This window comes from Austrofundulus limnaeus, unplaced genomic scaffold, assembly GCF_001266775.1.
Source record: "Austrofundulus limnaeus strain Quisiro unplaced genomic scaffold, Austrofundulus_limnaeus-1.0 Scaffold16, whole genome shotgun sequence".
NCBI classification, from domain to species: Eukaryota; Metazoa; Chordata; class Actinopteri; order Cyprinodontiformes; family Rivulidae; genus Austrofundulus; species Austrofundulus limnaeus.
In genome coordinates, this window is record NW_013952418.1 from 4,108,153 (window position 1) to 4,119,706 (window position 11,554).

The following is an 11,554-nucleotide window of genomic DNA, read 5'->3' on the forward strand; positions in this document are numbered from 1 at the left end:
CAAACTCTTTGAATTCTTTGTCATGTCTTGTCCTCAGATGTTTAATCAAATTGCTGGTGTTAAAACATCCAACTTTCGCTCCTCCCCTCGACAGTTAGCAGAGCACAGCAGACAGTCTGCTTGTTTGTGTCCTCGTTTGGTGGCCGATCTTAAAATTCCTCCAAACTGCCGACGTTTCTTCTTCTTCTTCTCATCGTTCTTCTTCTGTTATTCGGGGGTGCGGTCGGAAATAACTTGTCAGTGCGTTAGCTCCCCCGCCTGGTATGTTTTGTTGTTTACCCTTTATGCTGCAGCGCAGCACAGGAGGAACAAAAAAGGGACAAAAGCGGTATCGGTTAAGAGTATCGGCCGGCTTTTACAAGTACGAGTACTTGATGCTGGTATCGGACCCAATACCGATACTGGTATCGGTATCGGGACACCTCTAAAAAACACCATTAAATATTTTACAAAAAAAGAATATTTAATTTTGCACATGAATGGCAGTGAGATTTTATAAATTTCACTGAGGGCACTGCCTAAAGTACTTTAGGAGGTGATCCATATGTTGAAAAAAGGCTCCAAATGTGGGGTGGGGATGATAGGATTCTCTTGTAGAAAAAAAATCTGTCAAATTATATTTGCTTTAATCCATGGAAATTTCACATGGATGATAACCGCTGTCAACGTGTCATTATTTCTTGTTTGTTCAGCTCAGAATTCTTGTTTCCTGTGTTCAGTCAACTTAGCTAACCTGTGTGTAACATCACATAAGTCGTGTGTTGAATCTTTTTGCGAATGAATTAACGTATTGCATTTTTACATGTCTTTCCATGTATTGTGGATATGAATGTAGGCTAATCATACAATCCACTTTTATTTCATTGAGTTTTTTAATTGAATTTACACTGTGTTAAAAAATTTTATTGGTAACCTAATGATTTATGTGGTAGCAGTAGGTAAACGCTGTCACATGTGGTATTGGAATTTGATTAAATTGGTRCTGGAAAGTCCTTGAAAGGTCCTTGAATTTGATGTTAACCAAGGTGTGGGAACTCTGTTTAAATTGTGCTCATACTTTGCAAACATGTCTTTGTGTTTTTGTTCAGGGCAGGGGGGTATTATGCAAAATGGACTTTTTGAGCTTTATATCATGTTATAATCTCATTCCCTCATCAAAAACATACCAGAGTGTTGCWTTGACTCATTCGTGCCTGTTTGAGAAATAATTTCTAAATAAACAGCCTTTATGTAAAGTCTTTCCAGCTCATTTAATGTGAGGCGCAGAATAAGGTGAAACATTCTTCATAATAGTTTGTTTCTTGATTATACTGTTTTTATAAACTTTTGGAGTAGAAAACGACAACAGAGTAGATTTATCTCCACAGCTGTAATATAAGTCCGGTTTCACCTGCAGTTTTTATGCCTTTTGTCATGTCGATTAAAAGAAGGGCCTAAATTGAGTTGAAGAAAAGATCCTCGCCGTTTGTTGTACAGGAAATAACTTCTGTGCCTGGAAAAATGAGCGTTTTGAAAGCATTTMGTTTTGAAGACCCACCTTCAAACGCACACACTGTTTACTTAGCGCACATGCAAGTTCCAGCCTGATGCCAGTATTTGAAAAGACATCTTTTGAATGCGAGATTTTATTTTCCCAGCCCAGGGAGCTTGTTACCTTGACAACAGCAGAAGATCCGTAGCATGGTGGGCTGAACGAGTGAGCGTGTGAGCTGAGCCTGCCGCCGCATGGCTGTGCCGAACAAACAAGCGCCGTCACTAACTGTGTCACGAGTACAGCTGCTCTCAGCCCTCCCCTTTCCTATTTCTCTCTTTTCCTTGCTGGTTTTTTATATCTGGCTTTTATTAGCTGATTTATTGTTTATTCTTATTCTTGCCATTTACCAGACACACCTTTCATTAATTTACCTTTTATGTATCTTCCTTACCTTTTTTTGCGTTCATTGGTATTCATTGCCATATTTAATGCCAGTGCTTCATATCACACCAGCGTTTGTATTTAGATGGAGGCTCTGTTGTGTTGGCAGATCATGCTGAAGTATAGAAGAATATTGTCGTCCTCTTGATCAATAATATAGATGGTTTGAAGGCAAGAGGTGTGGTGTGCATCTTTTTATTCTCCCTGGCCCATCCTACTGCCCCCCAGCTGTCTTTCCACACCCTCCAGTGTTAGGTTTCCCCTTCAGTGTTTGTGCTCAGAGGAGCAGATGACTGAATCTAATTAGTGAAGCTATTACAATAAGGTCTGATACCTGATGCTTTGACATATTGCAAGCTGAACTCAGGCTGTTGTTATTGAGCTGCAGCAGCTTCCTATTGTTTGTTTGGTTCTGTGCTCAGACTTAATGTAGGCCAGGTTTTGTCACCGACATCACCACTGATCAGCCATGTGACAGTCATATTCAGATTCAGTCGTCTCTCTCCACACAGATCTTATCAAATACATATTTATATGCTGTAAAAATACTTAAAATGTAGACATTGTGGTGGGATTTGTTGTTAAGAGCCCTATAACACCAATCTGATTGAACTGTTTTGTTGATAAAGTTGCAGATTCTGTTTAGAAAACAGACTGTTTATTCAACAGACTCATGGTCCACGCTGACAAAAAGACAAAACAAACATGATACACAAAATAAATAAATAAATAAATAAATAAATAAATAAATAAATAAATAATTCACAAAAACTTCTATAAAACTTGCATACCAGTATTTCCACAAAGATGACTGATAGCATAATGCACTCCCAGAAGGATGTGACAACATTAAAATAAGACTGTTCTTGGATTAACAAAAACGACACACAAATTTATTAAATTTCTCATAAGTGCATGGAATGTCCTGATGTGCATTACAAAAATCTCACTTGCACTACTGAATCTGGGTTTCTTAAGCAGACTCTCGAGTAATTATAAGCAGCTTTAAGCTTCTTAACTTAACTTCTCAGTTAACTTATTGATGAATGCTTTTTAGGGATGCTTGTATTTTGTTGCCTGTAACAATGAAGAGCTTTTGCAAAGTTTTAATCGTAAGTTTAGAGAAGTTCTGGTGTGTGAAGCTGTTGGGATGCACTGGAAAATAAACAGTTTTGTTGTGCCAGCACAATAATGCAACTTTCCTTGTGTTTTTTGATTGAAAACACAAGGTTACGTTGCAGGCTTTGTTTCYTCTTAGTTTTTGATGAACAAATAATATGGATGAATAATTACCTGCATGAAATGTGATTATTATATTGATATCATTGTCTGACTATGCAAACTGGCTGGAAAATGAGAAACTTACTAGTTAATGTTGCACAGATCTAACAGCATTCTCAATTATGTAGTAGCAGGATGCAGAGTGACCTTTTATGTTATCACTATTATATTTTCTTGGTACCAGTATCAGTTCTAATAAGCCTGGTCAACACCAGTGCCTATCGATACAAATTTCTTCAATGTAGACCAAAACCTAAGAATATATGATGCAGGAATTTGTAATATAATGTAATGGTTAATTTAAACAATTTAAATTTCAAGGTACTGTAAAGTAATTATTAGGTAAATTTTAAACTAATTGTTGTTCTGACACCTAGTGAGCTGTACAACTCAAACACAAAGTACTGACTGCATGCTCAAACCTGTTTGATTAACCTAGATTTATTGATTTTATTTACTGTATTTATTCATGTATAATTATCTATTATCTATATAATACGGTAGTTCTTGGCTTCTCAGTAGCTTTAAATGAACTGATTTCACCTCTGCACACCATGTGTTGTGCAATGTACTCTGTGCAGTTTTTCAGTTAATATAAACCAATGTTATAACATGACACACTACCGCTATTTGAAAAACCTCACGAATTGTTCAGCTACTTACTTCCTGTGGTAGGCCAAAAGAGCACTTTGTTCGAAAATGCAGATGTGCAAGTTTGTACAGTCACATAGCAAAGCGGATCAGTCACAATCGCTTCAGTTGACCACCATAAAATTCAGAAAAATGCTTCTATTTATTAGCGTTTGAAAATATTTTTTGTGTGGTTGTTGGGACATTTAACAGATAAATTGCATAGGCTGTAAATGTGACTATTTGTCCCAGAACTTATTTTGTTACTTGTCTAAAACTGGTACAAATATTAGTGCAGACTTTGGCACATATCTCTGCAGTCTAGTCATCATAATATTGATAAAGTAGTATATCCTTAACTTATATAAGCCTTAAATTATTTACTATTTGCTTAGCTGGTTTGGCTCTGAATTAGGTAGTAATCAACATGTCAGTTTTAATCAAACTTTTGTTTGAATCGTTTATTTTTATAAATAAATGTATTTAAGCAATATCTGTCCAGTAGAAGCATAATGGTAGCTGAAAAGTTTCCTTGTCTTCAATTCAATATAATTAGAGGTTTTAAGCTTCACCTCCTAAACTGCAGGTGTAATTTTCCTGATTATTTTTGATGGCTGAAGATAGTTGTTTACTCAAAKTTGCACTGAGGCCTTGAGTAAAGCTGTCTAGCAACAGGGTGAGCTCTGCTTCATAAAAATGTTTCAGTCACTCTAGCACAGTGTCATTCTTTGAGACGCAGTGAAGAGATTTATCTTTATTTGCAGTCAAAGCCTGTCGGCATCAAAAACAAGCTCTGATTCCCATTGAAGGTCACCGTTAAAACCAGGGCTGGTGCCACCAGCTCCCTCACTTACAGCGGTGTTTGGAATAGCTCATTGGATGGCTGACTGGACTTCACACACATGTAGTCCGTGTCGGTATATAGCAGTACCCGCATTGCTGTAACTGATTTCATTCTGACACACACGGCTGATATCTCAGCTGCTGGATAAAAGGGACCGTGCAGATGCAAAAGAATGAAATACGCAGGCATGTTGTCATAGTGATGAGGAACTTGAAGTTTTGCAAAATTAAYCGTGATTACATAGAATATTTGGTTTCACTTCCACAGTTTAACGGGCGTGCTTTCCATGCAAGTCTAATTTGAGCTGAGCTCAGCTTGATAAATGATATTGAAAATATGTCCAAGCCTGAACACATGTAAATGAATTGTTTTTAGTGAGTTATCTGATTCATGCTGTATGCCTAGCGTAGTTGACGCTGAAGGTGGTATCTCAGTGAATTGCCACTGTTGGGAGACTAGTTGGAGTAAGGAAAAAAAAAGATTCCTCATAACTGATTGTGAGAAAATATGTGACTTTTCAGCTGCTGTCTCACCGAACTTTGAGTGATTGTGACCAAATGATTTAACACCCATGTGGCTACATTTTGAGCAGCTATTTTTTAAAGGCCTTTTTCATGTGCGTGGCTTGCAAAACTGTATTCTTGGCTACTCAGTATTTTGTTGCCCATCTCTGCAGATTTTTTGTGTAAACACAGGTAAACCACCAAACTAAATGACTTTTTTTGATTGATAGGTGAATAAAACAGTTTTGAAAATAGAAACTGTAAATCTACGGTGTTCTCTAAAATGTTGCGTGAAACACTAAGTGACTTATTATGTATTTGGCCACTCTATTCTATCTGGTGTCACTGTAAACGACTTACTCATGCAGCTTGTCTGATCTTATCAAATAACCTCAATGGGGGAGTTCTGTAAAGACAAAGAAGGATGAGCATAAGGGCACACATTTTCATCCTTTTTAAGGAAAGTTGCACAAAAATGTACAAAGTGAAATAAATGAAAGAGAAAAGCAACAGGTCGAACTCTAAAACAACCCAAATACTTGATTTACGGTTTAAAAAGACTCAATTTTACGCTAAAAGTGTAAACATTAGGGTTGTCTTGAAATAGTTATGAATAAAATGTGTGTATTTTTTATTTACATGAAAAGTAGATGTCTCAACAAACTTCTGTTGTCTGTGTAACATGCATGGCAGCAGCTGTAACTATTTGCATTTTTAAAACCACTACATCATTGCAGATTTTTCAGAGAGAAGTCATGTTCTGTGGTGTTTGCAAGAAGTTCTTCAAACTAGGTTCAGTGGTGTTAGACTTGTAAATTTCCAGTTAGCTGTGAAATACTAACAATGCAAAACGGGTATTTCAGTTCACCTCTTCCTCCATTTTAATGCTACAGTTCGTCGTCCACACTTTCCATATCCACAGCAATTGATCCGCATATGTTTTTGCTCCATGGTGATACCAAAAGCAGAGATATTTCAATGTTTACAAGGCAGCAGGAATACAGAGAAACCGAAGACTTATAATGGATATTTTGTGCACTGTTTGAAAGCTGTGGAATTATAACAGGTTTGCATGTGGTAAAAATAAATCATCCTACACTGCCATTTCTTGTATGGACTTTCACATGATGAAATGATTTGTCATAGATGTTAACAAAGTAGTTTAGTTTTACATGGGGTTTATTTTGGACTTTTTAAATTTTTTTTAGCAAATTTGTGTCACCATGTGTTTTGTCTTCCATTGACTTCTTCCATAAAGCAGTTAATTTAACCTCCCTGAAATTACAGAAACTTAACTCTGAATTCATTTTTCACCTATGCCTAGATTGACATTGGGTAATAATAAATTCACTCCTAATTTATAAAAATGCATAAATGGTTACGATATTCTCATTTCCAAAACCTAAGTTTGGAAAGCCAGTGCTTTTGGTCTTCCCAGTTGTTTGTGCAACTGGCTCCAGATGTTTATTTTTAGATCCAGGTCGTCATCTATGTTATCCATAACATCTCAGTTCCTGCCAGCAGCAGGATGTGTCCTGTATGTTCTCTTCCTGTTCACATGAAAAGGAATGTTTTGGGCACTGAGTATGTTTGCATGTATAGGAAAATTGTGACAAACTAACTACTTACCTGAATAGAATTTGTAAATTTATTAGTTTTAATAGTTCTTTCATTTTCAGGTGCACAAAGAATACAGTCTAAATAAAAATGAGTTAGCTGGATATGAAAGGAAAGGCAGAACTGTGAGTTTTCCCCAGACATAGTCAAAATGTAAAAACAAAAGTGTCAAAGTCGCAACGCCCAAGCATCTACCATTTGTAACAGGCAGAAGCTTATTTGACAATTGGCACAAGTAATGTAATTGTAGTTGGGCCATTTGAAATGTTTACAATAGGGTTTCCGAAAGTGCCGTAAAAATGATCACGATTAATTGCGGGATTTAGCCGATAACAATAAATATGACAATTAATGGAAGGCAATTGCACTTCTGCAGCAGAGTAAACGTAATATTTTACATTGCAGGCATTGCAATTCATAAGAGGGACCACCTCCTGTGGGTGTGACCAGGTTTTCTTTAAATATTATGAGAACCTGATTGGTGGCCGTTTTGTTTAGACTTCCAGAGCCACAGATAGGCTCTAAAAGGAGTCAATAGTTCTAAAAAAAATACATTTAACTGAGAACTTAAAAAAAATACATTTAACTGAGAACTTAATTTTTTTTTTGCATATTATTCTGGATTCCAATCTGAACATTTCTTTGTGATACAATTTTGCCCAAACCCAGTGTACAATTCAAAAAATGTATGCATTTATAGATCAAGTCAAAAGCATTTGTAGATCATTGTGTGCATTTTTGAATCTTGCATGCTTGTGGATCTTACACACATACAATCTTGTACACTTGTGCATACTTTTGAAACAAATTTGTCTTCATCATCGTGTGACTATATATATATATTTTTTTACAAGTGTAGAAATCTTCTGTTTTTGTAAAACCTTCACAGTTACTTATTTTGTTTTGGCTCTCTTGTTTGYAAATCACACCATAATATGGCAGTTTGGCTTTTGTGTGAAAGGTGAAGCTTATCTCTTGTACTTGTTTGTTTGTTTGTTTTTATACTAATTTAGAGACCAACCTGCTTTTTGTTTTCATGTTTGGATTTGCTTTTAATGTCATACTTGCAACTCCAGCCATGCTTAGTCTGATTTTTTATTTTTTTTTGCAACCACAAAGGGGGGATCTTATGTATTCCCAAACACTATTGGGAGGGTAATATTGTGCTCTCAGGCTGGATTATTTTAATCCATCTGTCTTGTGCTTCCTACAGGGAAATCCCTCCAGGTTCCACTCCAGTACAAATACAAATGTGCATCTGACTATCATCCTCATTACTACTCAAAGCCATCCTAAGGAGGTCTGGCCTTAATCCTGTTGAGTTCCCACCTGCCAGCCTTCCTGTGCTAAAGCTGACAACTAGATGCAACTTGCCAGAGACCCTGAATCCCTTTTATGGTSCCCTAAAACCAGAACGATGTGACAATTGTCGGTTCAGATTGGGGTGGYTGAGTGGGTGTTCTAAAAACACTGGAATGTCAGTCACCCTAACACTGGGCCTCAGTTAAATATCCTCACGTCCTGCTGCCTAAATCCAGATAAACCCTTGTCCTCATTGTATATCTGACAAAGCTTTGGTGGATATGGTGATATTTTGTACAGACTTCAAAAATATTATTTTTAGATATAAAATGGTTCTGAATCCAGAGACGGTTAACATATTTTTCACAGAACTGAAAATATGGTTTGATCTTGGCTTGTTTTTAAATAATTGTGTAGTTTAGAACCACCAGTTGGCGTTTTTATAAGAACATTTGTTTGTTTGCTRGATTGAGGCAACTTGGGTTTGTTGTGGATTATTGTGATGTTTTAAACATTGTGTGCCTAGCTGCATCTCTTAAGCTTGTGAATGTTTTGATCATTATTGCGCAATAGGTTTTTGCTGTAGTATTTGCTAGAAGTTCTTCATGTTAGACCCAGTCAGACATGTGAAGTCCTATGAGGAGTGTGAGGGACTCACAGCAGCTGTGAAATCTTAATAAAAATTGTCTGGTGTTTTTTCAGTTCACCACTCGCCTCCATTTCAGCACCACTTTATCATCCGTACCAGCCATGACAGAAATCGGCCCTTACTGTATTCAAATGTGGGGCCTTTGTCTACTTTGCTCGGATGATTGGATTACTTCACAAGTGCTGCATGTTTTACTGTACTTTAAAAAAAAAATCCATTTAAACCCCTTGCACCTCCAAACAAGATTATTATATAGAACATTCTAGAAATGAGCTTAGTTTTAAACCCTGTTAAATCCACACATTTATATTTTTTAATTTCAATATCAATTCTGTAACTTAACTTTCCTAATTGTTTTATGTTTCATACTCTGAATTTTTTTTTTTTTTTTTTTGAAATATTCTCTATACTAGAGTTGGGTGATATTGGCAAAAGAATTTATCACGATTAACTGTGGTATTTAGCCGATAACGATTAATATGACAATTAATCCCCTGGAGTCCCTGGATGCCTGCATGTCCTAGTCACATGACCAATTTAAATCATTCTAGTGGGAAAGATTTGCTCTCTGTAAAAAAATTGTTTCAAATTGTGTCAAAAGTACAGACTTCAACATTTTTTACATCAACTTTTAAATTGTGTAGGTAGACCAAGTAAAATTAGAGTTTTGATAAATAAATTACAGAACTTAAAAAAAATGTTCATATTTSACTGACCGGGGAAATCTCCAGTCAGTCTGCCTGGTGGCATTAATCGTATTAAGTGCCAAACAGTAATCAATAATGTTTTTCTGTTGGTTAATTGATATCGGTATTGGCCAATATTGGTCAATTTTTAGAATATCTGTATCGGTCAGATACGTAAAACTGGGCCGATATTAATGTCTGATATTGATTTCCCACTTTTAACTTTGTGTTTCTGTTTTGGGAGTGGAGATGGTTGGTTGAGTGGCATCTGTTTGATCATGATAGTGATGTTGACGCTGAGTAGTCAGGAATAACTGAAGTAGAGAGCCATGTCAGAGGTCTGGTTGTTTATTTACAGTATCAAAAAAAAAAAAACAGGTGTGTTTGTGCGTTTATGTATAATATAATTTGTGTGTTTGTGTAATATCGGTAAATATCGGTTATCGGCCACAACATCATTAATTATATCAGATATTGATATTGGCTGAAATTTTCATGTCGATGCATCCCTATTATTTTTTAGAATTATTTGACAAAATTTCTCACATTATGCCTGACTCGCATTGTGCTATTTTTGCCTGTCATGAAGAAATATTACTAGACACACTGTGCGCTTGAAGTTCTAAAATCTTGGTAATAATCTATGTCACACAGTATGAGAAAAGATTTAACAGAGGCTGGACTTATTGCTGTAAGACAACTTATGTAGGGGTTGGTCCTTTAGCTAAAATAAATCACTGAATTTCACAATTATTCAGTCTTTCTTTACATATTCAACCCCACCCCACTAAATTGCACAATGTGGACCCTGTTTCAAACATAAAAAATTAACAAGAATAGAACTTTCTCCGATAAAGTACAACCCTGTTTTATAATGAAGAGTAAAGCAATGTTTTTCAAGAAATAGTCAGCAAAAAACTAGATAAATACTGACTGGAACAAATGCATAACAAGTGTAAAGCAACTTTAATATGAGGCGCTTCCCCCTTTTAATGATGAGTTATCTGGTTATTTTTGGCACACAGCTTGCCTCGAATGCTCACTAGTGTGATTCTTGGTGCGTGTTGATGCAGCTGCTTTTTGTGAAAGCTGTGTGTCATGTTTTTATGTTCTCTGCTTAAATTTTGTCTATGGATTTTTCAGTTTGCTTTGCAACAACATGGCAGATTTTTATTTTTATGATAGCTCAATGAAAATCTTATTGTGTTTTAAGCTCACAACAACAAAGTTTACTCTTAGCATTTCAAGACCTGCTTTTGTCAATAATTAGCTCGTGCAAAGTTTGTTACAGCTGCTGTCTGAAAGTGGTTTACTCATATGTCTCTTTCACCAAATGGTTCTGTGATACTGCTGTAGAGATGTAACAGTGGCAGACTGACTTAACTCTCATGCTGCCTCAGTCCTTTCATAAACAACACGGGATGGTGAGAAGACGTCTCACTCTCGCCTTAAATATTTCTGTGAAAGGGGCTACAGCTGCCTGTGTAACTGAAATCACAGATTTAACATTTTTTAATGTGATGCTTGATCACGGATATCCTTTTTCCTTTTCACCTTTTTATTCTGAAGTTGCCTCAGTGCAACCATGTGGAAAAACGTCACTTCAAAATAATGATTGGTCACATAATGCACTGTAGCAGGTAAATGGAAATGCGCACATACATATTGCTCTGTTTCTACTCCTCATAGAAGAAGTGTGGGGTCCGTACTTGTGGTTTAAAACCAGAGGCCTAGGTTTCTGATGCAGCACAACAGTAAAGCTCCTTGAATATTTTGGAGTAAAAAAGGTTTAGAGATCTCCTTTTTATGTTTGTGTTTTCGTTTTATCCACAAGCCTTTTTCAGTGGACCAGAAAGCTGTGGGAGGAGAAACATGGCTCTCTGCATCCTCATATAAACACATTTATTGCAAGTAGTGCTGTACCAAACGATTATTTTCTAATCGATTAAGCTAACGATTTTTTCGATTAATCGATTATTCTAACAAATCTATAAGTTAWTCTGACATGAGTGCACTGGGAATTTAAAATGTTTTCATCAAATCAACAAGAACAGTTCTTTAATATTGTAATATTTTCTGTAATAGTTTTTTCATGGACACAAAATATGCACTCTAGAGTCAATTCTT

The 11,554-nt window shown here is 36.2% G+C and overlaps 1 protein-coding gene across 2 annotated transcripts in view; it reads left to right on the top strand.

The window, feature by feature from the left end:
• The window catches only part of ankrd11 (ankyrin repeat domain 11), a gene marked incomplete at its 3' end in the record, with an annotated part of 114,311 nt that overhangs the window by 23,948 nt on the left and 78,809 nt on the right, over positions 1–11,554 (top strand).